Source organism: Toxorhynchites rutilus, chromosome 3, assembly GCF_029784135.1.
Source record: "Toxorhynchites rutilus septentrionalis strain SRP chromosome 3, ASM2978413v1, whole genome shotgun sequence".
Lineage (NCBI taxonomy): Eukaryota > Metazoa > Arthropoda > Insecta > Diptera > Culicidae > Toxorhynchites > Toxorhynchites rutilus.
Genome location: NC_073746.1, coordinates 69,595,734 through 69,623,087, shown reverse-complemented (window position 1 = coordinate 69,623,087; position 27,354 = coordinate 69,595,734). Strand labels below are relative to the sequence as shown.

Sequence of the window (27,354 nt, the reverse complement as noted above, 5' to 3'; positions counted from 1 at the left end):
TGTTTGGAAAATCGATTCAATAAGATCGATCTTTTTATAAAGATCGCCCAATCCTACACCGTGAAAACATTTATTGCGTTCTAAAACCTCCATATATTTGTTTTCGTTTGCTTGATTAATTCTCGAGTAATGCAGAAATTTGTGTTTCATTTATATGGCATTCAGCAGCGATTCACATGTTTTTTTGCGTCAACGTGTGTGGCACCCATACATCGAGCTTCTTTGTGAATCCAAGCTTCTTCAAATGGTTAATAACGGCTCGATGACTTATCCCCAGCTCTTGGCCGATGCTACGGCTGCTACTATGCCGGTCTTTCTCGGCTAATTCAGCGATTTTGTCGCAATTTTCGACGACAGGCCTTCCGGAGCGTGGCGCATCTTCGACAACCTCTACACCAGAACGAAAACGTTGAAACCATCGTTGTGCGGTGGAAATGGAAACTTTATCGGGTCCATAAACTGCACAAATTTTATTGGCAGCTTGAGATGCATTTTTGCCTTTGTCATAGTAGTACAGTAAAATATGTCGGATTTTCTCTTTATTTTGCTCCATATTTGCGACACTATAACTCACGAACGACTTAACCATTTACAATGATTCAAAATTCCATTCAGAGATTAGATCTGATTCACAACGTTTCGCCAATAAACACGAACACCTGGTCCAACCACCTCGCTCGCTGGGCTCCTCTCCTTCTTGTTCCTACCGGATTAGATGCGAACACCATCTTTGCAGTGCTGCTGTCCGGCAATCTTGTAACATGCCCTGCCCATCGCACTCGTCCATCCTTGACGACTTTCTGGATGCTGGGTTCGCCGTAGAGTTGCGCCAGTTCGTGGTTCATTCTCCTTCTCCATACTCCGTTTTCCTGTACACCACCGTATATTGTTCTGAGCACTCGGCGTTCGAAAACTCCGAGCGCTTGTGAGTCCTCTTCAAGCATCGTCCATGCTTCGTGTCCATAGAGAACAACCGGTCGAATTAGGGATTTGTACATGGTACATTTCATACGGGGTCGGAGTTTGTTGGACCACAAAGATTTGCGGAGTCCGTAGTAGGCACGACTTCCATTGACTATGCGTCTTCGAATTTCACGGCTGTTGTTGTTGTCAGTTGTTATCAACGAGCCAAGGTAGACAAATTCCTCTACAACCTCGAGCTCGTCTCCGTAGATCACAACACTACTACCAATAAGAACTCTGTTGCGATCAGTCCCTCCTGCAAGCATGTATTTAGTCCTAGACGCATTTATCCCAAGCCCAATCAGCCCTGCTTCGTGTTTCAGTCGGGTATACAAGTCGGCTACCGTCGCATGTGTTCTTCCGATTATGTCCACGTCGTCGGCGAAGCAGATAAACTGACTGGACTTGTTGCAAATCGTGCCCCACATGTTGAAGCCCGCTCTCCGCATAGCACCTTCCAGCGCCACGTTGAAGAGCAGACAGAAGAGTCCATCGCCTTGTCGAAGTCCCCTGTGAGTCTCAAATGATTTCGATAGCTCACCTGAGCTCCGCACACCATTCATCGTTGCCTGAATCAGTCTTGTCAGCTTTCGGGGAAAGCCGTGTTCGTCCATGATCCTCCATAGCTGTCGTCGGTTGATTGTATCATATGCGGCCTTGAAGTCAATGAAGATGTGGTGCGTAGGGACCTGATACTCGCGGCACTTGTGGGGGATCTGCCGCAGTGTAAAAATCTGGTCCGTCGTCGAGCATCCGGGCATGATTCCGGCCTGATATCTTCCCACAAATCTACTTACTTTTGGCGATAGACGGCGGAAGAGGATTTGAGACAGAATTTTGTAGGCACCATTCGGGATTGTGATGGCACGATAGTTACCACAATCCAGCTTTTTCATACATGGGGCAGTTTACCCCGTCCTTTCACTCCTCCGGTAGCTGTTCTGTGTCCCAGATCCTGACTATTAACCGCTGCATACAGTCTACAAGTTTTCCCGGGCCTTCCTTGAAGAGCTCCGCTACGTGGCTATCCTTACCAGCTGCTTTGTGAATCTTTAGCTGATTGAAGGCCTCCCTAACTTCACTCATCTTCGGGGGTGGTACGTCGTCGCAAATATAAAATAAAGAAAATTGCACGAATTTTACTGTTGCAGTATCGATACTATAAACATCAATCCCAATTTCAGTGGCCTGAGTTGCATTTCCGCCTTTATAAAATAAAAAAAAAGTGTAAGATGTACCGAATTTTATCTTTGTTGACCTCCATTGTATACACCCTGTAACACTCAACTGAGTGGAACAACAAAAACCAACAAAATAATTTTTAAAACCTTTACAACGCGCCTAAACTTGAAATTGTATGATCGATATTACGCGAGATATTGATCACTAAAGCCAGCCAACGAGAAAATAATGGAATACTTTTCCCCCAACCTATTATAAATCATTTGGAAGCTGAGATTCTCAGCTTCCAAATGATTTGGTTTGATTTTATGAACTGAGCTCAAAATTCGTTTCACTTACCTCATCATAATTCATTATACGCAACTGCAATACACCCTTTTTTTCACTTCCGCGGCCAAACCATGCGCAATCTTTTTGTTGATCTATGCCAAGCGAAGAGACTGTTTTACAATGTATTCGTATGTGTGACTCTGTTTCATTAAAGTTTGACCGCTTCTTTGATTTGACAGTAAGCTTATTTGGCCAAATACACAAAAAATATTTTAGTTAGAAAACCATCGCGTAAAACTGTTCCGCCTTACGCTTCAATAAACCGTTATCTTCTGCTCGAACTTCGTTGATGATATGTACATGTATGAAATAAGCTTGGCCTATTCACCCAGAGTCTCAATTTAAATTTTCTCATGCATACAAAAACGTAGTAAGAAACACATAACGTTCCGCATAATGAGGCTTGGTTTAGTTGGAGTGGCATATTTATCCAGGGTCAAAGCAATTAAAAGATCTTTTTCAATAGCAGAATGTGATGAGGTATACCAATTTTAGTAAACAGAACATTGTAAGTTGTTATTCACCTATGACCACTTTGCCCCCAAACATGAAAATAATTTCTATGCTAATTAATTACTGCGATTAAACAAAATATCTGTTCACCTCTCCTAGAATATTTTAACAGTCGTCCAAACTGATGATTTGTCCAACATATCAGATTGAATAAATTAAATTTCACGAGAAATTCCTTAGATACAATGCGCACAGTACTATGGCCGAATTGCTATCGAGAGAGCAATTTCTGTTTTTGTTTTTTTATTTTGACATGCGACAGCTCTACTGAAGTGCAGGGTGACTCAAAAGTCATTGAATTCATCAAACATGAGGTGACTATCAATACGGCAGCTATAGTTGATAGTTATACTATCAAACAAGCAGGTGACCACTTTGCCCCCACTAGAGAAGAGAAGAGAAGTGTTTCCGAACATTATGTTGAATCTTAGCATAACGGCCACAAAAAAAAAGTTTGGAAGCCCAGAGGAATTGTATTTTCCAGGGCACTTGGCTTGGACCGTCATGGAATTGTCCCAACCGTATTTAGTCGAAATCTTGGTGGAAGCCCCAGTTCTTGAAAAGAATGTTTCGGCTGTACCTTATGTCACCAATTGGTCAAGTGGGTTTTGGTGAGATTAAAATCAACGTTCACTGAAAAACGAATCACAAAAAAAACTACGATCAAAAAGATCGGAAAGATCGACTTCGCGATTTTTCGGAGAACAAAGGATCGATCCAAAAAATCGGGAATAGGATAAGAAACGATCGTTCTTCTTAATATCGATCCAAGATCTGGAAATTTTTATGAAGATGTATTCTTTTCAAATATTCCAATTAATCCAAGCATCAATTTTGTATTTCTTGAAAACGGACGCTTTTTGGAAGATGTTATTTCGAGCTTGATGGCTTGAAACGACCACATCGTACTCAAAGTAGTTGATATTTACGAAGAAATCACTAAAAGTTCGCTCAAATTTTCATTGCGATCAAATTTGAGAAGAAATCACTAAAACATCGCTCAAGTTTTTTTTGCGATCAGAATTTCGGGTATGACATCAAGTTTCTAAGCTTCACATATGAACGAGAAAATGTTCTTGAGTTTGAGAGATCAGAACTTAATTTAAATTTTATTTTATTTTTTTCAGTTTTTGAAGCCCTTTCCGGACTTATCAATATTTGTTTTTCAGTGAACGTTGATTTTTATCTCCCCAAAACCAACACCAACCAACACTAATTGGTGACATAAGGTCCAGTCGAAACATTCTTTTCTAGAACTGGGACTTTACTTAGTGCATGCTCCTTTAAAAAATACTTTGTGTGAAAAAAAATTTTTTTTAAGACTTTTCACTATCAAGTTTTGCAATTCTCATTCTGAAATATAACTTGTTATGAACCAATTCATGTTCAACATTGTTATAAAAATGTAATTCCGATTTTACTTTGTTGTGTTCGATAATTTCTGTTTTTGGACGGTCTGTGAAAATCGAAAACACGGGAAAATGTTTATTAGAATGTAAATATTTGTTTGAGTAAAAATCAACCAAAACCAACACTTACAATTCAAATTTAAAATGGAGGGTATTTTATTTAGTACATTATATGGTGCTTTCACAATTCCACAAACTTTATCTACATTGTTTTTTTTGTGGTGTAGTACGCTATAAAGCTTATTTTTGACAAAGAGCGCATGACACATGAGCAAGCTTCAAAGTTTATCCCTAGCTTTAAAGTTCTATTATCAAATCAAAAGTTCAATGTGATAGTGAAATTTTCAACAAGCATGCGCACGAACAGTTTCTGTGATTTTGAAAGCTCATCGGTTATTTCACATAACAGATGGACCTGAACACCTTATCCTTCACAGTTGTTCATAGAGGGCCCTGAATCATGTAACATTACACTGTTTGTTTCTAGCAAATCATCCTAGATGTAACTCACCGCAATCCTGCTTTCCCATTTATAATCATTAAATATTGCATTTTATATTCGTTGAGAAATTATTGTTCAAAAATATATATAAGCAAGTGAAAAACAACAAACCGAATATAAATAATCCTATAAATTTTTTTTGAAAAGCTGGAAAAAGCAAACTGATGGTAAAGGTGATTAAATTTTTGTCCATACAAATTACAATGTAAATGTTATTAATATTATTTGAATATAATATAGCCAAACATAGCGAAGTCAATCGGCCAAATAATTTAGTTCTTATAGCTAATAATTATATGATATATGATGTTGACATAAATTTTGATGTGAAATATGCAGTAAGCGATATAGTGTTTTTTGACATAGGACTGTTTTTGATTTCTATATAGGGGGGCCAATCTACGAAAAATGTAACGATTCATTAAGAGATTTCAAACGCACATTACTCTATCTCGTTATTGCGACCAGTGTTGCCACATTTTTTTCTGTACCAGAGGGGTTAAAAATCTTTCTCATCTGTACTTTTTCTTCCACAAATCTGTACCATCGAAAATGTTCGCTGTGGAGAAAAATCTATTTTATTAACAACTCATTTATTTACTACAAATACTACATATACATTTGTAAGTCATTCGTGTGTTTGTTGATACTTAAACATAGTTTTTTGAATCTAGATTGCATACCTTCATTTATAAAAATTTTTGAGCTGCCGCCACGATGTTTAATCAAATCTTTTGATCTCAAAAATAGATTTTGAAGCTTAGTTTTGTTCTGATTATATTCAGAAAAAAATCGCTCGACAGCTGCTAAGGCATCGAAATGCCGAAAATGCAAGCGAGCCATCATTTTTTTAGACATCCAAAAAATCTGTACCTCTCTGTACTTTTTGACGAAAACCTATTGTCTGTACCGTACAGAATCTGTACCAAAAATAACTAAACGAATCTGTACCTTTCCAGATAAATCTGTACGTGTGGCAACACTGATTGCGACATGTGTTGTGTTGTATACCATTAGACAGGAAGTTTACCCAGCATTTTTTTTGCTTGAAACGAGAACAGAAGATATAGTGAAAAAGGTCAACTATTTGACGATTAAAATGGGTATGTTTTTTTCGATTGCACTAACCATTCGTTTTCTTCCCCGACGCAATGAGGAATCTTTTTGCCTACAATTCGGCGTTAGCTAACAATATGATTCGATGCGTATCTCGAGTTATTCTCCATTTTTCGAACAAACAGGCATTTATAAGTTGGCAGAATCAATGGAGGGACAATCTTGGAAGATGGTTTTACTCTATTATACCCGAAGTTTAATCAATTCGAGCCCAATTCACGTCTTTATCGTGTAGGTCTTGCTACTAACAATTCATGTAATTGTGGTCCAGGATGTCATTATAACGAGCATGTTGTTTGGTTATGTAACTAATACAATTAATGAATTTAACTGACTGCTGATTTAGACGTTCGAAAAGGTATACTCTCGCATATCATATTATGATAGCTTAAGTAGTCGCGATCTTAATATTATGTTTTCCATAGAAGCCCGTTTCATTTCCTCGAAAGTACTTGCCCATTCTCCTCTCCCTTTCTTAAACATAAACAGAACTTAGCACCCAATGAAATCAGTTGCTGCAGATTTATTAATTAAATATTTAATTAGTTAATAATTTAATTTAATAAAATTAATATTTTGAGGGATTAGCTTTAAAATAAAAATTTCAATTTCAATTAAATAAATAAATAAATATAGGCTTAAAAATAGTCATTATTAGTAAGTATGTTATAATTTATTTTATAAGTATATTATTTATTTTAAAATTAAATTATTTATTAAAATATAAATTTAAATAAAAGTTTATTAATTATGATAAAATTAGTATATAAATTTATATAAATTATTTATAAATGAGAGGTTTATATAAGGAATTCGGCAATAAATATATATTTACCTGTTTATCAAAAACATGTCTTTTTGAAATTGATTGAAAGTCTAACCTGCTCACTGAATATTATTAAAAGGACCGCAGTATTTTGACTGTGCGAAGGTAGCATAATCAATAGCCTTTTAATTGGAGGCTTGTATGAATGGTTGGATAAGATATATACTGTCTTATATAAATTTTTTTAGAATTTTATTTTTTAATTAAAAAGTTTAATTTTATTAAAAATTTTACTGGGGTGGTATAAAAATTTAATTGACTTTTAATTAAAATTAATAATATATGAATAGTTGATCCAATAATATTGATTAAAAATTTAAGTTACCTTAGGGATAATAGCGTAATTTTTTTAGAGTTCATATCGTCAAAAAAGATTGCGACTTCGATGTTGTATTAAGAGTTATTTTTAGGTGTAGAAGTTTAAAATTTAGGTCTGTTCGACCTTTGAATTCTTACATGATCTGAGTTCAAACCGGTGTAAGCCAGGTTGGTTTCTATCTTTAATTAATAATTATATTATAGTTAGAAAGGACCTAATATATAAATATATAAATTTTATTAAAATGATTAATAATAATGTTTAATTACTATTTTGGCAGATTAGTGTAAAAAATTTTGAATTTATTGAATAATATTTTATTATTATAAATAGTAGTTCATTATTAATTATTTGTGTTTTAGTTAGAGTAGCTTTTTTAACATTATTAGAACGAAAGGTTAGAGGATATATTCAAATTCGAAAAGGTCTCAATAAAGTTGGATTTGTTGGGTTATTACAACCTTTTAGAGATGCGGTTAAATTATTTACTAAAGGACAGACATATCCTTTATTATCAAATTATTAAGTTTATTATTTTTCCAGTTTTTTAATTATTTTTGCAAGCCATCCGTTAAAATAAAACGCACAGGAAAATTCACAAAGAAATTCGAGACAGGAAAATCGGACTAGACCCACGCAAAGAACACGGACTAGAGATTGGAAACTCGGAACATGGAACTACAAGTCTCTCAATTTTCTTGCGAGTACCCGAATTCTTTCGGGAATATTGAGAGCCCGCAATTTCAACATCGTAGCGCTGCAGGAGGTGTGCTGGAAAGGTTCGATGGTGCGATCGTTCCATGGTGGATATACCATCTATCAGAGCTGCGGCAACACACACGAGCTGGGTACAGCTTTCATCGTGATGGGGGAGATGCAAAAACGGGTGATTGGTTGGTGGCCGATCAATGAGAGAATGTGCAGATTGAGGATGAGAGGCCACTTCTTCAATATCAGCATTATCAACGTCCACAGCCCCCATCTAGCTATCACCGATGACGATAAAGAAGAATTCTACGCGCAGCTAGAGCGTGAATACGATCGCTGCCCAAAACACGACATCAAAATCGTCATCGGTGATTTGAACGCTCAGGTCGGCCAGGAGGAGGAATTCAGACCGGTAATTGGTAGGTTCAGCGCTCATCAGCGAACCAACGAAAACGGCCTAAGACTTATCGACTTCGCAGCCTCCAAGAACATGGCCATACGTAGCACCTTCTTCCAGCACAGCCTCCAATACCGTTACACCTGGAGATCACCACAGCAAACAGAAACACAAATTGACCACGTTTTGATCGACGGTCGGCACTTCTCGGATATCATCGACGTCAGAACCTATCGTGGCGCTAACATCGATTCAGACCACTACCTGGTGATGGTCAAACTGCGTTCTAAACTGTCAGTCGTCAATAACATAAGACACCAGCGCTCACCACGGTATCACTTACGACGACTACAGGAGCCGAACGTTGCTGCAACATATTCGCAGCGTCTTGAAGCTGCGTTACCGGGGGTAGACGAACTGGATGCTGTTCCCCTCGATGAATGCTGGAACTCCTTAAAATCAGCAATTAGCAGCACAGCAGAGACCGTCATCGGGTATGAACAACGAGGACAACGGAACGAATGGTTTGACGACGAGTGCCGAGCGCTCCTGAACGAGAAGGATGCAGCACGCGCAGCCATGCTGCAACGAGCGACTCGACAAAACGTGGAACGATACAGACTGAAACGAAGGCAGCAAACACATCTCTTTCGGGAAAAAAAGCGCCGCCTGGAAGAGAAAGAGTGTGAGAAGATGGAGCTGCTTTATCGTTCTCGAGAATCGCGGAAGTTCCTCAAGAAACTAAACGCCTCGCACAAAGGCTTTGTGCCGCGGGCCGAAATGTGCAGAAACAAGGAAGGAGGCATTTTGACGAACGAACGCGAGGTGATCGAAAGGTGGAGGCAGCACTACGATGAACACCTGAACAGCGCGCAGACAGGAGACCTAGACGGCGTTGAGGAGGACTACACCGGTGCAATGAACAACGACGACGTACCACCCCCGACGATGGGTGAAGTTAAGGAGGCCATTAATCAGCTCAAGAGCCACAAAGCAGCTGGTAAGGATGGCCTCGTAGCGGAGCTCTTCAAGGGAGGGCTGAGAAAACTTGTAGAGTGTATGCACCGGTTGATAGTCAGGATCTGGGACACAGAACAGCTACCGGAGGAGTGGAAGGACGGGGTAATCTGCCCCGTCTATAAAAAAGGCGACAAGTTGGATTGTGGGAACTATCGGGCCATCACAATCCTGAATGGTGCCTACAAAATTTTGTCTCAGATCCTCTTCCGCCGCCTATCACCAATAGTAAGTAGATTTGTGGGAAGTTATCAGGCCGGATTCATGCCCGGTTGCTCGACGACGGACCAGATTTTTACACTGCGGCAGATCCTCCAAAAGTGCCGCGAGTATCAGGTCCCTACACACCACATCTTCGTCGATTTCAAGGCCGCAGAGTTCTTCTTGGTAGTAGTGTTGTGATCGACGGCGACGAGCTCGAGGTGGTAGAGGAATTTGTCTACCTTGGCTCGTTGATAACAACTGACAACAACAACAGCCGTGAAATTCGAAGACGCATTGTCAATGGAAGTCGAGCCTACTATGGGTTCCGCAAATCCTTGAGGTCCAACAAACTCCGACCCCGTACGAAGTGTACCATGTACAAATCCCTAATTCGACCGGTTATTCTCTATGGGCACGAAGCATGGACGATGCTTGAAGAGGACTCACAAGCGCTTGGAGTTTTCGAACGCCGAGTGCTCAGAACAATATACGGTGGTGTACAGGAAAGCGGAGTATGGAGAAGGAGAATGAACCACGAACTGGCGCAACTCTACGACGAACCCAGCATTCAGAAAGTCGCCAAGGCTGGACGAGTGCGATGGGCAGGGCATGTTGCAAGATTGCCGGACAGCAGCCCTGCAAAGATGGTGTTCGCATCGAATCCGGTAGGAACAAGAAGGAGAGGAGCCCAGCGAGCGAGGTGGTTGGACCAGGTGGAGCAGGACTTGGCAAGAATCGGTGCAGCCGGGAGTTGGAGAACTGCAGCCATGGATCGGGATTATTGGCGAAAAATTGTGAAGAAGATCTAATCTCTCAATGGGATGTAGTATCATTATAAATAAATAAATAAAGTAGCCATTTAGGCGTTAGGTTTTGTGTTCCATAACATTATGGTAAATTGAAATTCACTAGCCATTTAGGCGTAAAGGTATTCTATCTGTTCTTCCATTGTTCAGCAGACTGGACAGCGGAGACAGTTGATATTGATCATTGTTGGGTTCTTTATAGAAAAGCATCCCGATGTTTCTTGCAGAGCAGAGCAGTTATATGGATGAATCGATCTTTGTTCCACCTTGGATCGATCTCCATCGCTGATGATGGTTGCGTGGACGTAGTTATTCTATAACAACACAAAGATGGTCAATTGAGGGCCCTGAGTTTGAACTCACGATCGATCGCTTAGTAAGCGAACGCGTAACCAAGTGGCTACGAAGACCCCCTATATATTTTTCTCTCTTTATAATGAATGATTTTTAGTATAAAATTATAAGAAGAGTTTACTTCTTTCTTATGTTTTCAAAACATATGCTGTAAAAGCTTATTAATTAATTTAAAAGGTTATCTCAGTATTTTGATAAAAGGGGATTAATAATAAAATATAAAAAAATATAAAATTGTTAAAATTTATCCTGTTATAATATAAGAGATTTCTACAGGTCGTGCTCCAATTCAAGTTAATAGACATGTAATAGTAGTTATTGTTCAAAATAAAATTTGGTTAAGAGGATAAAATTGAAGTCCTTGAAATTTACTTATATGAGTAAAAAGTAAAATTATTAAAATAGCAATTGATTTAACTAAAGCAATTACTCCTCCTAATTTATTGGGGATTGATCGTAAAGTTGCATAAGCAAATAAAAAATATCATTCAGGTTGAATGTGAACAGAAATTACTAAAGGATTAGCCGGAATAAAATTTTCGGGATCTATTAATAAGTAGTTAAATTTTCAAATAAAAGTAATTGAAATTAAAATAAAAATAATAAATCCTGCTATATCTTTGTAATAAAATATGGGTGAAATGGGATTTTATCAATATTTCTATTCAACCCTAATGGGTTATTTGAGCCTGTTTGATGTAAAAATAAAAGGTGAATTATTGTTAAAGCTAAAATAATAAAAGGTAAAATAAAATGAAAAGTAAAAAATTGGGTTCAAGTTGCGTTATCAATTGGGAATCCTCCTCAAATTCATTGAACTAAATCATTTCCTAAATACTGACATAAAACTTGTAATAACAAAAGACTTGTAATAACAGTTGCTCCTCAAAAAGATATTTGTCCTCAAGGTGAAACATATCTTAAAAATCCTGTTGCTATTGTTATGAATAATATAATTACTCCTACTATTCATATAGGAATATAAAGAAATGAATTGTAGTAAATACCTCGTCTTACATGAGTAAATAAACATGCAAAGAAAAATGAAGCTCCATATGCGTGACAAATTCGGAGTAGTCATCCATTATTAACATCTCGATAAATATGATTTACTCTATTAAAGGCAGTTTCAATATCTGCTGTATAATGTATAGCTAAAAAAAGGTCTGTTAATATTTGAATAATTAAACAAAGTCCTAAAAGTGATCCGAAATTTCATGAAATTGAAATATTAGAGGGAGTAGGTAAATCAACTAGTGCATTACTTATAATTTTAAATAAAGGGTGGGTATTTCGAATTGGTTTATTCATTAATTTTATTAATAATTTTGTTAATTAAGTTAATGGGCGTAAATTTTCCTCCATAATTTTTTATAGACATTTTTACTGTGACTAGTAATGTTAAAAATAAATAGTTAATTAAAAGTAAAGTAATTAAATTTGTAGGAAAATTATATATTTTATTTAAAGATAAAATATTTTCTATATATAAAGATTTAAAATTAGATAATAAATTTATTTCGTAATTATTAATAAATGTTTAAATTATTATTTTATCTATAAAAAAAATATTAAAAAGGTAATTAATATAAGGTATAGAATAATTGATAATTTTATTGAAAAAGAAAATATTTCATTTGAGGAAAGGGAGGTTACATAAATAAATAAAACTAATATTCCTCCTATAAAAATTAAAAGCAGCAGCTACACAAACTTCCCAAGAGAGCACTCATGGCCACCGGAAAACTTGGCAACGAAAGATAAAATCTCATTTTTATCCATAATAAATTTCTGTAATATATTTTTTTGACTTAGGATTACATTTATGTAGATCTTACCTATTTAGACTTGTGTTTAAAAATGACAATTGATGACTCCTTGTCTTCTTCTGCATAATTGAATAAACAAAAAAAAAGAGTACTAATGGATTTAATGATATTTTTGTGTTCATTTTTGAACAGAATGTGGCTCCGGATTCTACCACGTTATCTCATCTAACCTGTAAAGGATATAAGTTCATACTGGAGAAGGTTTTTTTCCAGGGCTTCTATTTGATGTATCAAAAGAGAAAACATTCAGATTTTGAACAATGAAAAAACTCAATTCAAAGCAATTACTACACACAATCACAGTCCTATGTCAAGATCATCTCCGTGTCCTTTGGCCCAGGCCCATCAACTTTTTTCATTAGGGTGTCCATTCCCATTTCAGGGAGGTCCGAAAAATCAATTTCATTCCCTTTTTCCCACAAATGACTTTTGAACCATTTACATTGTTAAAAGACATATGTATTTTTAACTTTTTGAGTTATAATTTTTCAACGTTAACATGTTTTAATTCTTAGTTTAATATTGTATATGGGCCTTTCACACAACCAAAACTAATGTTTTGGCACCCCGATTTATCACATTAAATGAGCCTGAACGAGAAGAATATAGACTCACGTTTATGCTCTCCTTTAACTTTCAGTGTAATATTATCACGCTTCTATTCAACAGTACCAGTGGCTATGTGGATAGCGTGGTCATGTGAAATAGCTTTGCCGACTTTGATTCGATCCCCGTTGAAATCGTTTTTTTTAGCACAATCGTAGGTTGACGTTCAGTCTGAGAGAAAGAAATGTCTGCTCCCATACATACAAGTATTTTGAAGCTTTTGAAAAGATGCTTTTATCTATTCAATTCACCCTTAAACACACGAAAGAGCATTTTTTCTGCCGAAGATGAAATGTTTTCTGCCAACGCTAGTTTGGGTATACACTAGGGTGTAAATTGAAAATTGGAAATGACAGCGACTTTGAAGCACTCCAGAATGAAATAAACGTGGTGTAAAAAATCCTCTTACAACTTAGTACAAGAAAATGTAGTGCAATGACATTCAGCAGAAAACAACAAACACAAAATATTGTAATATCCCAAGGAAACGAAACTATAAAAAAATGCAGAATAGTCATGAACACAGCTCAGTAATTAACAAAGCAAATAGAGTGTTAAGCTTCATAAAACGCTTTGCACATAACTTCCAGGACTCATATACAATAAAAACATTATACACCACATATGTAAGACCTATTTTGGAATACTGCATCATTGTATGGAATCCTTATATTGTCGCACACGTAGAACGCATAGAGTCTGTCCAAAAACAATTTCTTTTGTATGTACATCGTAAATTGAACTGGACATCTTTCCCTCTTCCTTCATATGAAGCACACTACATGCTCATCAACATACAAACACTTAAAGAACGTAGAAAACTTTCAATGCTTTTCTTTGTAAACTATCTTATTTCACAACGTGTACAGTCAGCGTAATTGTTATCTGGCTTAAACATTTATGTACCAGGATGTCAATTATGAACAAGGAGCTTATTCCAAATAAAAGCATCTAGAACAAATTATGCAAGCAACGCTCTTGTAAATCGCATGATGCTTATGTACAATCGTCATTACGACAAAATTGACATCACAATGAATAGAGAGCAAATTAAAAACATGTGCCGTGGAAATAACAATTAGTATATAAGAAAACATTGTAATAACATATGTATGTAGTCTACATTTGAGTGAGGTATGACTGTACACTAGGGTGTCAATGCAAATGGTCATCTCGAATTTCAAAAAGTTACCCTATACAAAATGTCCACCACCTCGAAAAAACACCTTATGCCAAATTTCAGCTCAATCGGACTTAAGGGAGAGTGGCGCAAAGCGATCAAAGTTTGAGTGTTTTGAAAATCATACCTCGATATGAAGCAACCTCGATGTAACGTAATTCGATATAACGAAACTTTATCTCGATATAACGTAACTTTTTAAGATGTCTTAGAGTTAAAAATAAACAATGCAGAAATAGTTTTTTGGAGCATGAATTATTTCGAATAAATGGTTCTAGTAAGTTTTCAAACAAATAAGTACCGTAAAATGGGGTAGCATTGGTCTTTTTCCCAATGTTTTGTGAATATATCTAAACCCAATAAGATTATGTTGCATATTTTCAAAACAAGTACTGCCATAGTTGAAATGGAAATAAATAAAGCTCACATTTTTTTAAACGTTTAAACGTGTTAAAATAAATGTTTCACGTCCAGTTTTCATTTTTGATATCAATCTGGATAACGGAATTATTCAATAAATTTGAATTAATTTAGTTCTGGAAACTTGCAACGCATATCGATACATGGTTGAATTCGTACTTACAAACAAATTTTCACAAACGTAAACAATGACGCCGATCGGTACATTTGGCTGATTGAAATATTTCAGGAAACATATTTATCGATTCGTGTTACTTTTACCTGAATTAATTTCATTTTTTTATAATAAAAAGGAACTTGTGGAAAAGCAAAGTACGGATTGTTTTGTATTACAGTCCACGACTATTTCCCTTATTAAATACGCTTGTCTTCAATCTGATATTCTTTGGCGGTATTTCCACTTGGTATTACTATGGCATTTTTTTTTAACTTTTAGCATAAATTTGAACATGTTTCGAGATAAAAATTCTGAGGAATTTCCATTTGGAGATAAAGTAGGTCAAATATAGAAACTATAAAATAAACATTGTTACTAGAGATGAAACGGATATCCGGCTCATCCGGCCTTTTTGCCCGGATACCGGATATTGGAAAAAAATCACAATTTCTCATTAACACAACATAAATCATAACAAAATAGTTCAATGGCTAGTAGCATAGCATAGCATGGTTATCCATAATTAAAAAATATGGTTCGATTACTGAAATGACAGTTTTTTTTTGAATTAAATTAATATTTACTCATAACATTAATTTATGATTAGTACTCAAATTTACCCAGTGGTGGTTAAATAATAAATTTTCAGATGTTGATGATCACAACCGCTTTGCTTCGTATACCAGGCCAACTTCAGAGAACAGTCTTCGCTGTAATACTACTGCAGGGAGCTGAAAGATAAATTCTGGCAATTCTTGACTGATTAGTTTTTAATGACCACCAAATTTAGAATCAATCGCAATCGTGATTCACATTTCGTCGATTTCGTTAACAACGGGATTTTTTTCCTGTGCGCGACGCTAACTATCGTTTTCATTTATCACTTCGTTGAAACACTTCCAAAAAGTGTACCGTGAGTTTCGTGTGTTATGTTTGATTCAGTTTCATCTAATTTGTTTCATTTACAGGTCTTGAAGACCACGATGAGCTGTTACTCTCAGAACATTCGTTGCAAGATATTTTATGTACTCCAATAACAGTGCCAGTAAGGCTATTCACGTTTCAAGAACTTCTAAATAGTCTGACGTGATCCTCGGGTCTAAAAAGGTTGCAATTAAGTTATTCTGATCTACTCCTAAGTAGTTGAATTCTTATCAGAAAAAAAACCCTGTTGAATATTACTTGCAGAAAATTCGAATCTCTATTAAAAAATATCGACGGAAACGGAAAATTTATTCATAGTTCATTATTTTTATGTAATGTGTAAATGTGATTATTTCTTTTAAAATGTAATCCTCCATTCGCTTCATGCACACATGCAGTGTCTTCCAGTTTCGTATTCGCAAATAAAAAACCGAATATCCGACTGTCTAATTGATACTAATTTCACTTCAATTTTTCCAGACCTTTTCCTCTACTTAAAACTGATCATGTTTGTCTACGAAAATTATCTTAAATGAGCATTAGAAAGGTTTATACATAATGCTGGGTGATAGTAAATTAATTTCGCGTATTTTTGAGTAGTCATGAACAGTTTTGCATCAAACAAGAAATTACTTCGTTATAACGTAACGAGGAAAAAAATAAAGTTGCCTTATATCGAGGTATAACTGTATAAAGATATTCTGAATTACAAAACTTTTTTTTAAAATAAATTTTAATTATCAAAATATTCTTTTTCATTGTCTTTTAAAAAAAATGTGGCAGAAGGGCTATATTTTTTCATTAAAATATTATCGTTACCTAAATTTTGTAGATCTTATACAGCAATTCCAAATGAAATCGTCCTAAAAATGCAGATTTTAAAAACTTGTTTTTTTGATTCCAATGAAAGTGTGTATTCCGTTTGGGTTGGAGGAAATATGAGTTTTTCACAGCAATTGGGAATTTTTTGACTCAAGTGTAACTTTTGAAAAGGGCGTATCGATTTTAGTAAGAGAAATCTTGGATAATTTATATCTCAAAACTATGAGTCGTACCGAAATATTGTCTTAGAAAGAGTACACTGAGAACAAAAATAGTACTCTTTTTTTATTTACAAAATAAAAATTCAATTTGCAATATCCAAAATACATATTTTTTATTTTTTTTTTTTCATACAAAAAAGAAGTCATGCAGAAAATTTAAAAAATGGGCCCAAGATGGTAATCCTATTTTTGACGAACTTTGTGGAACATCGAATTTTTAGGAATTTTCGAAACTTCGAATTTTTGTATGTTAACAATTATTTTTAGCCACAAATTATGAATCCTGATGTGATTTAAAACATAAAAGGTTATTATCAATCTCCTTTTCAATGTAGCCATTTTCGAGATATTTAAAAAAATATTTCTAATTTATTGTCTTTTTTATAGTAAATAATCCCTTTTAATATGTTTGTCGTGTTATGCCGTCATGTTCATGACATTTTATGAATTTGCTTATAATTTCCAACAACTTTTCCAAATACATCATCATGGTTCATTTTTTGACTCAAGCGTAACTTTTGAAAAAGGTGTATCGATTTGAGTAAGAGAAATCTTTGATAATTTATATCTCAAAAAATATGAGTCGTACCGAAATAGTGTGTTAAAAAGAGTTATAGAGTATTGTTGGCTTAATTTGAAAAAAAATATACACTGAGAAGAAAAATTAGTACTCTTTTTTTTATTTACAAAATAAAATTTTAATTTGCAATATCAAAAAACATGTATTATTTCATATTTTTTTCAACTTTTTCATATAAAATAGAAGTCATGTAGAAAATTTAAAAAATGGGCCCAAGATGGTAAAACTATTTTTGACGAACTTTGTGGAACATCGAATTTTTAGGAATTTTAGAAACTTCGAGTTTTTGTTTGTTAGCAGTCATTTTTAATAAAATATCATGAATCCTGATTGTTTGTAATTTATTGTCTTTTTGATAGTAAATAGGCTTTTTAAATATGTTTGTCGTGTTATACCATATTCATCAGTTTACCAGTTTCATCACTAATTGATACTAATTTCACTTCAATTTTTCCAGACCTTTTCCTCTACTTAAAACTGATCATGTTTGTCTACGAAAATGATATTAAATGGGCATTAGAAAGGTTTATACATACTGCTGGGTGATAGAAAATTAATTTCGCGTATTTTTGAGTAGTCATGAACAGTTTTGCATCAAACAAAAAATAACTTCGATATAACGTAACGAGAAAAAAAAGTTGCCTTATATCGAGGTATAACTATATTCAGAATTACAAAACATTTTTTTTTAAAATAAATTCTAATTATCAAAATATTCTTTTTTATTGTCTTTTAAAAAAAAATGTGGCAGAAAGGCTATATTTTTTCATTAAAATATTATCGTTACCTAAATTTTGTAGAACTTATAGTAGAAAAAGCAAAAAAAAAATATTCAAAATTTCAAAACATTTATGTTTAAATTTTCAGTGTAATCTAAAAAAATGTATTGGAAAACGATCTCTTCTGGAACCAGCAAATTATATTCTCAAGAGCTTCAGAAAACAAATCGTTACAATTGATATGAGCTTCCCCATGCAAGAAAATCGAAAAATGTATATTGTAATTCTTAGCTAGCTGAAGTTTTTGGAAAACATTTTCAGTCATGAGTTTATGTGTTGCGGTAGGATGCGATAAAGTTAAAAACACAGAGGATAATTAAACCACTGGCGGCTAAATATTTCGGAGTATCTAGATACTTCCGCTGATGAATGATGTTCACGCTGGAATAGTTGTAATTATTGTGCTTATCCCAATTCCTTCTCCGTTTCTCTTCAGATATGCGCCCTATTTCTTTGATCCTAGACGTTTTCTAAATGGCTGCAAAACACAAGATTGCATCGAAACAGTATTCATACAAAACTGTACAATTCAAATGAAATGCACACATATCCACACCTATCCGCACCTCCGATCCCTTCGCATCCCACCACATCAAAAGCTTTCGCTCGTTGCAAACCTCATCATCGCATTACTTCTAGGCTGGTATTCGGTTATTAACCGTATGGTATTCGCCTCGCCTTCCGTGTGCGACTATTATATCCGTAATTGCTACACTTTGCTAGAGTATTCAAATAATTGCTACAGAATGCATCCGGATCCCACAAAATCCTCCGACAAGAGGCATCATAATGGCACCCCATCGTAATAGTGGACAATTGGAGGCTCCATCGTCACTCGTCGCCCCCAACGGCGCTCAATGCGCTGCTCCCACACGGAGCGGATGCAACACAAAATTGATGCATCGAGTCGATAAAATCCTCACTTCAACAGCTGCTCCATCATCAGCTAGACGACAGTTGGCCCGACTGTGCACCGGCAATCCTTTCGGCCACTTTCTGCACGGACAGACAGGCAGACCGACGGACGCAAGGGGTATGGTTCTAGCCTAAGGTCCCACTCGAAGTTCTGCTACATCTATGGGAACCGCAATGTGGAGCAAATCATCGAGCAAGTATTGCCACCGCCAGTGGGTACAGTGAGCTTTGTGCGGAAGACTCCTCACACCCACAGCTTCCCACGATTACCACAATATGACTTCCGTAGCGGGGGCATCATCTTTGGTGGGGTGCTCTGTGGAAGCTTTTGATATAGCATTGACAATTGCCGGAGCAGTTAACAGCATTGTTGGAGGGTTTTAATAATCGTATTGTTGTGTTATTTTATTTATTTATTTTTTTTCTATATTATAGTGACTTTCAACTCTTTTGGCTGGTTCGTCACTTTAACTTCTATTTTTGGAAGAATGTCGGGAGTGAGAGTTGAACTCGTGACCTTGAGCGTGAGATGTATGGATGTTACCATACCAGATGTATGGATGTAGTGTTTGCGAAATACTTGAAAATATTTCGAGCTAGTGAAACACTAATAATCATCATAAACCTATTCACATCTTTGAGATAGATCAGAGAAAATTAAAATAGGTGTACGGGCTTCCACATCATTTTTAAATAGTACATATCGAAATAAACCAAAAAATATCAAGAATAAAAAGATTCGCATATAATTAAACCTGTGTATGTTCATAAAGTTATAATAATAAATTTCGTTTCATTTCAACATTTCGGGTCAATTAATTACTTCGGGGACCACATTCAGGCAGAACGTTATAGTTAGCGCTCAACTTCCGAGTCGATAAGTCGATTTTATCAGACGAGAAGATTTTGGAAGTCGTTCACAGACTATTTGATACGTTGTTGGTTTCTTTCATCTACGCTATCCGCGACGGCACTTTCCGTGATGCCGCGTCGCGAAAATACGTTTCGCGTCGACTACTCGCAATTTCCGAAATTGCTTTCTCATGACGAGATCCATAAGTTCGTTGGAAAAGAACTCGGACTTACACGTGAGAATGTTCTGCAACTTCAGCCAAGCAGACGGCTTGCATGTACCTTCGTCAAGGTCAACAACCTCCAACTTGCTGAACAAATAGTGGAGCAGCACGACAACAAGCACGAGTTCGTGTTTGAAGGGAAATCATACAAACTACGAGTTACGATGGAGGACGGTGCGGTAGAGGTAAATTTGCTTGAGCTACCCGAGAGCGTCACCAATGATCAGATTGCTGATTTTCTCACCGAGTACGGCGAAGTCGTCAGTATTCGTGACCTACTGTGGGATGACCGATACAGCGACTTCGGTGGTATTAAAACCGGGGTTCGTATTGTTCGGATGGTGATCACGAAAAACATTCCTTCTCTCGTGACAATCCAGGGAGAAGAGACTGCGGTGAAATATAAGGGGCAACGGCAAACGTGCCTACACTGCCATGAGTTTGTACACATTGGCATTCCATGTGTACAAAACAAGAAACTGCTGGTGCAGAAGCTCGCAGCAGACCAATCATACGCTAGCGTAACGAAGGGCAACCCGACAAAACCTCAACACACCAAACCAACGAATCTTCGTAAACCATCGTCAGCTTCATCAAAACGTTTGACAAAGAGTCCGCTCACTGTCGGTCACTACGACAACACGCGTCTGAAGCCAAATTTCTCTGAAATGAGTGGGACAAAAACCGCAGTACAACAACAAAATAACACGATGCCACCCCCCGCTACACCTTCAACAACGATACCATCCGTAACACAAGCTGTAATCCAGCTATCGCCCATCTCATTCCCGAACGCCACCACGTCGCATCGTAGACCCGATGGCAACGAAACAGACAATTCACAAGCTTCCCAAGGCTCGAATGGCAGCCGACGCTCGCGTAGACAACCACCAGGCAAGAAAATGCGTCACTACGGAGAAGACGTCATCTTCACCGAACACGTACAAGCTAGAATCTCCGACGAAGAAATCCAATAAAATGGAGTACGTCAGTTGTAACATCGGGACGATCAATATAAATACCATCACCAACCAAACCAAGCTAAACGCCCTTCGCACGTTTGTTCGCACAATGGAGTTGGATATTGTGTTTTTGCAGGAGGTAGAGAACGAGCAGTTAGTCTTGCCTGGCTACAACGTTGTCTGTAATGTCGACCACTCAAGGAGAGGAACGGCAATCGCTTTAAAACAACACATCAAATTCTCACATGTAGAGAAGAGTCTAGACGGAAGATTACTCGCCCTCCGTGTCCACAACACAACGCTCTGTAATGTGTATGCCCCATCAGGTTCCGTTCTCCGTGCTGAAAGAGAGCGGTTCTTCAACAACAGCATTGCCTATTACCTTCGTCATCGGACCGACCACGTCGTCTTAGGTGGCGATTTCAACTGCGTGATTCGTCAATGCGATGCGACGGGGCAAAACTCGAGTCCCGCTCTTCTAGCCACCGTTCAGCAGTTACATCTGCATGATGTGTGGCAACGACTTCGTTCACGAGAGATCGAGTATACTTACATCACACACAACTCTTCGTCTAGGCTCGATCGTTTCTACGTGAGCAACGGTCTCCGAGAACAGCTGAGATCAACAGCTGTACATGTGTGCTGTTTTTCGGATCATAAGGCCGTCACCATGAGAATTTGCCTTCCTCTCCCCGACAGAGCACATGGTCGTGGATTTTGGTCTCTCCGTCCGCATCTACTGACCGCTGAAAATATTAACGAGTTCCAAATACGGTGGCAGTTTTGGACTCGTCAACGACGAAACTATCGGTCGTGGATGGAATGGTGGCTATCGTGCGCAAAGCCTAAAATAAAGTCTTTTTTCCGATGGAAGTCCAAAACAGCATTCGATAACTTCCATCGTGAACAACATCGTCTCTTTCAGTTACTACGGAATGCGTACGATGGCTACCAAAACAACCCTGCCATGCTCACCACCATCAATCGAATAAAAGCAAAGATGCTGACACACCAGCGAGCGTTCTCCGAAATGTTCGTGCGAATCAACGAAACCTTCGTTGCTGGTGAGCCGCTATCGACTTATCAGCTGGGCGAGCGAGTGCGACGAAAAACAACCATCGAGCGTCTGCGAAATGAGAGAGATGAAATCATCGATGATTCTGCTGCTATACAGAACCATATGGTCGAGTATTTCAGTAATCTATACGCGCCCGGCAATGTAGAAGAGGGAGAATGGGGACATTTCCAGTGTGATAGAATCATTCCCGAGCAGGATGATGCAAACGAAGCTTGTATGTATGAAATCACTACGGCAGAAATACTTTTTGCTATCCGCACAAGCGCATCGAAAAAGTCTCCAGGACCCGACGGACTGCCAAAAGAGTTTTTTCTGCGAACTTTCGATGTGATACATCGTGAGCTTAACCTGGTTATGAATGACGCTATCAGGTCAAATTTTCCATCCCATTTCGTCGATGGGGTGATCGTTCTGGTGAAGAAACGAGATTCGGGGGACAGCGCACGTTCCTACCGCCCAATTAGTCTAGTCAACTATGACTACAAAATTTTGTCGCGTGTTTTGAAGCAGCGACTTGAAAATGTGCTTCGAGCTCATAGTGTTTTGACTCGCTCACAAAAATGCTCGAACGGCGAGCACAACATTTTCCAAGCAACGTTAGCATTGAAGGACAGAATTGCACAGCTGAAGGCGGGCAGACAAAAAGGCAAGCTGATCTCGTTTGATCTCGATCATGCTTTCGATCGTGTGGATCATCGCTTTTTATTTACTACGATGCGAGATTTGGGTTTCAACCCAGAACTGGTGAATTTGCTTTCCCGTGTAGCAGCAGCCTCTTCCTCTCGCTTGCTCATCAACGGGCACCTCTCCGCTCCAATCCAAATCCAACGTTCTGTCCGACAAGGGGACCCTCTCTCGATGCATCTCTTCGTGCTCTATCTTCACCCACTTCTTCTGCGATTAGAGCAAGTGTGTGGGGCAGATTTAATTATCGCTTACGCAGATGACATCAGTGCCATTGTATCGAGTGCCGAAAAGCTTGATGCGATGCGAGGCTTGTTCCAGCGTTTTGAGAGAATAGCAGGGGCACGCTTGAATGAAGATAAAACCACCGCAATTGACGTCGGATGTGTGAATGATCCAATCACTGCACCGTGGCTTCGCACGGGAGGTTCCATCAAAATTCTTGGGATAATCTTCACCAACTCGGTCCGAGGTATGGTGAAAACAAATTGGGACATACTCGTGACCAATTTTTCGCGTCTAGTATGGTTGCACTCTTCAAGAAGCTTATCACTACACCAGAAGGTAACACTGTTGAACGTTTTTATCTCATCACGGACATGGTACATGGCAGCAAATCTGTCTCCAATGGCAGCACACGTGGCAAAACTGACAACCATTATGCGACGCTTTCTTTTCCGTGGTGCGTGTGCAACCATCCCAATGGAGCAGCTAGCGCGAAGACAGGAGGATGGCGGTCTCAACCTTCAATTGCCAGCGATGAAGTGTAAGGCGCTGTTAATCAATCGGCACCTACACGAAATGAGCTCCCTTCCCTATTACAATTCCTTCCTCTCCCAAACAACCGTCCCCCCCTCAGACCTTCCTTGCCTAAAGCTTATCCTAAATCATCATCCAAATTTCCCCTTCCAAATCCGAGAGCAGCCTTCCGCCAATCTCATCCATCGTTTCTTCATAGAACGTACAGCAAAACCGAAAGTGGAAATAGCAAATCCTGCAATTAACTGGCCCCGTGTGTGGAAGAATATTGCTATTCGGAAGTTATTGCCTTCACAACGTAGTCTTCTTTACATGTGGGTAAACGAAAAATTCTCGCACCGGCGTCTGATGTTCGTTATGAGGAGAACGGACGATGAAACTTGCTTACACTGTTCTTCGAGTGTGGAAACAATACAGCACAAATTTTTTGGCTGTCGGAGAGTACGAGATGCTTTCAATGTGCTACAACAAAAGCTGCTAGTGGTATCTGGTAGACAACGCGCACTCCATTTAGAGGATCTCCTTCGACCGTCGTTGGAGGGGTTTGAAACAAATGAACGAATTTTGATAATGAAACTGTTATTGACATATATCACCTTCATTGATAGTAGTAATGGTAGGATTGATATAGATGAGTTGAAATTTAGTTTTGAAGTCGAGAATGAATCAACCATGTAAATAAATTTTTACCAAACAAAAAAGACAAATAAACGTATTTATAAAAAAAAAAAAAAAAAAAAAAAAAAAACCCGCTGTCTCCCGGGCAAAGGAGATACACCCAATAAAATGGAGCTACGATCACGAAGAATAATTAGAATGCGATCACCCGAGGAGGGTCCCCGAACTGGAGCTGGTCCTGGAACGGGCGTAAGAGCGAGCGGCCAGCGGCTGGAGGGCGATGTGCAAGAGCGGGCCACCAGCCGGGTTCAACCCGAAGAGCTACCGCCACACGGAAACAGCAGCCATCGACATCACCCAAGAAACGCTGCGCCTACGAGACGTGTTGTGACTGCCAGACGGCAGTCGTCCACACTCGTGGGTACCACTAGGCGCCGGATCATGTGGACACACGAAATGAATGAATTCGTGATCCGCGCCTATTACATCTGCACTGCTTTGGAGACGGACATGAGTGGTCGCCCTCGAATACTAACAATGTTCGAGGAAGCGTATCCAGAGTTCGTTGGGAGGCTTGATCAGAACGCGATGAACGCGAGGCGTAGAGCGATAGTACGCAACAACATGCTCTCCCAAACGCAAATCGACGAGATCAAGCAGCAAGTGCAGAGAGAAATAAGCTCCAGGAACAACAGAGCAAGCGATGTGTCGAGACGAAGTTCAGTACGGCTGAGCAATTCATTCGCGAGTGGGGCACGCGAATCAGCACCAGTGGAGGCCACAGTACAACAACCCCCTGAGCCGGAAGACCCACAGCCAGATCAACAACTACTACGCGATCTGGTCTTCCACTACGACGAGGCGATCTCACAGTTCCGCGACACAGACCCATTGTCGCGCCCCAGGATCCCGAAGTTGCAGCATTCCCGCAGGCTGACAAGTGCAGTAAAGCTCATGAACGAGCACGTTCTTCCGCTGCACTTGGTTGATGCTGAGAACATGGAGGAGCTGCAACTGAAAGTTTACTGCGCTGCTGTGGCGACCGCCAAAAGTTTAGGATACCGTATTAGGCCAAGAGGCGGACTGCTCCAACATCTCCGTGAAAGGCGTGAGCCTCCATGGCGAAGGAGATTGGAGCAACGGATCCTAAACAAGCGCGTCGCAATTGGAAGACTGATGGCGTACAAAAGAGGCAGCAGATCGGTGAAATTATGTCGCCAAGTTGCTGTGATCGTGCGGCCTACTGAACTTCGCCAGCTGGGAGCTCACCAGCTGACGGAAAAACTCGACACACTGGTACAGCAATTGAGCGTCCTTACAAAACGGCTGAAACGTTACTCTGACTCTGCAAAGCGCCAGGAACAAAATCGGATGTTCAGAGATAACGAGAAAGCGTTCTACGACCACATTAGCGACGAGAAGCCCGACTACCGCGAAGGTTTGCCAGATATTAGCGATGTGACGAACTTCTGGGCTGGTATTTGGGAGACCCCAGTAGAACATCGCGACGGGCAAATGTGGTTAAGACGGGAGGAGGAGAGTTGTGGTGAAATTGGAGAGATGCCAGCTATCATCGTCGGAGAGAACGATGTCCGCGAAGCCTCGCGGTACCTGAGGAACTGGGCAGCACCGGGCCCCGATGGTGTTCAGAACTTCTGGCACAAGAAGCTGACCGTCGCACATCCAAAGATAGCTGAGTGCTTCAACAAGGTGCTACGTGACCCACACAACCTTCCTGAATTCGCCACCCGTGGCGTCACCTTCCTCCTCCCGAAAGACAGCAACACATTGAACCCATCAAAGTACAGACCGATAACGTGCCTATCGAGTCTGTACAAAATACTGAGCAGCATAATTACCGCCAAAGTTTCTGCTCACTGCGAACAGCATCACATCATCGCAGAAGAGCAGAAAGGATGCAGGAAAAATACGCATGGCTGCAAAGACCAGGCCATCATCGACGCAGCCATAGTCGGCCAGGCGGTTTATAACCAGCGGAACCTAAGCATGGCCTATATCGATTACAGGAAGGCTTATGACTCCATACCTCACTCGTTTCTCGTCCGGGTATTGGAGCTCTACAAAATTGATCCCTTCGTCGTTAGGTTCCTGCAGCATGCGATGAGGCAGTGGAGTACGTCTCTGCACCTCAGTGATGGAGAAAATGTGTTGCAGTCTAGAACGCTGCAGATAAAGAGGGGGATATTCCAAGGCGACTCTTTCAGCCCGCTTTGGTTTTGTCTGGCATTGAACCCCCTCAGTAGGACGCTCAATAGAAACGGTCATGGCTATAAAATAAGGTATGGCGACGGCGCCCACGAAGAAGTGACCCATACCTTCTACATGGATGATCTCAAGGTCTACGCTGATTCACGTCAGCGTCTAGGTGTAGCTATCCGGGTTGTCGAAGACATAAGCAGGGACATTTGCATGGAGTTCGGCCTCGACAAGTGCCGCTGTGTCCATCTGCTGAAAGGGCAGCTTACCGAATTCGGAGGTTACGAGGTCTATGACGGCGAGTTCATAAGAGACATGGTTCGTGGCGAATCCTATAAATATCTTGGATTCCGACAGCTCACCGGGATTCGCCACTCCGACATCAAGACGGAGCTGCGAGACAAGTTCTTGAGTCGAGTGAACTGTGTCCTGAGGACTTTCCTCAACGCGGGGAACAAGGTACGCGCGATCAACACATTCGCGGTTCCCCTGCTGACCTTCAGTTTTGGTGTAGTCAAATGGAGCAAAACTGACCTAGAGGACCTTGAGAGGAGGATGAGGAAAGCATTTAAAGAGGCCGGAATGCACCATCCTCAATCGGCACTGGAGAGAGTTTCACTGCCACGCAAAGAAGGGGGACTTGGAATAGTCGACATATCTGCACTGTGTGTTGCCCAGGTACGACAACTGCGCGAGTACTTCGCAGAACGCGCCAACCAAAACGCGCTATACCGGGCTGTCTGCGCCGCCGACAGAGGATACAGCGCTCTGCACTTGGCGCAAGCGGAGTACCAACTCAACTGCAATCTGCAGACAGTGGAGGAGAAGATTGCAGCTTGGAAGCAGAAGGCAGTGCTTGGTGCCCACCCCCATCAACTGGA

General features: G+C 39.2%; 1 pseudogene; it reads right to left on the bottom strand.

The window, feature by feature from the left end:
* Nucleotides 1-11,214: 11,214 nt before the first annotated feature.
* On the bottom strand, nt 11,215-11,957 carry LOC129776397 (cytochrome b-like; annotated as a pseudogene).
* Between the last annotated feature and the right edge of the window lie 15,397 nt (nt 11,958-27,354).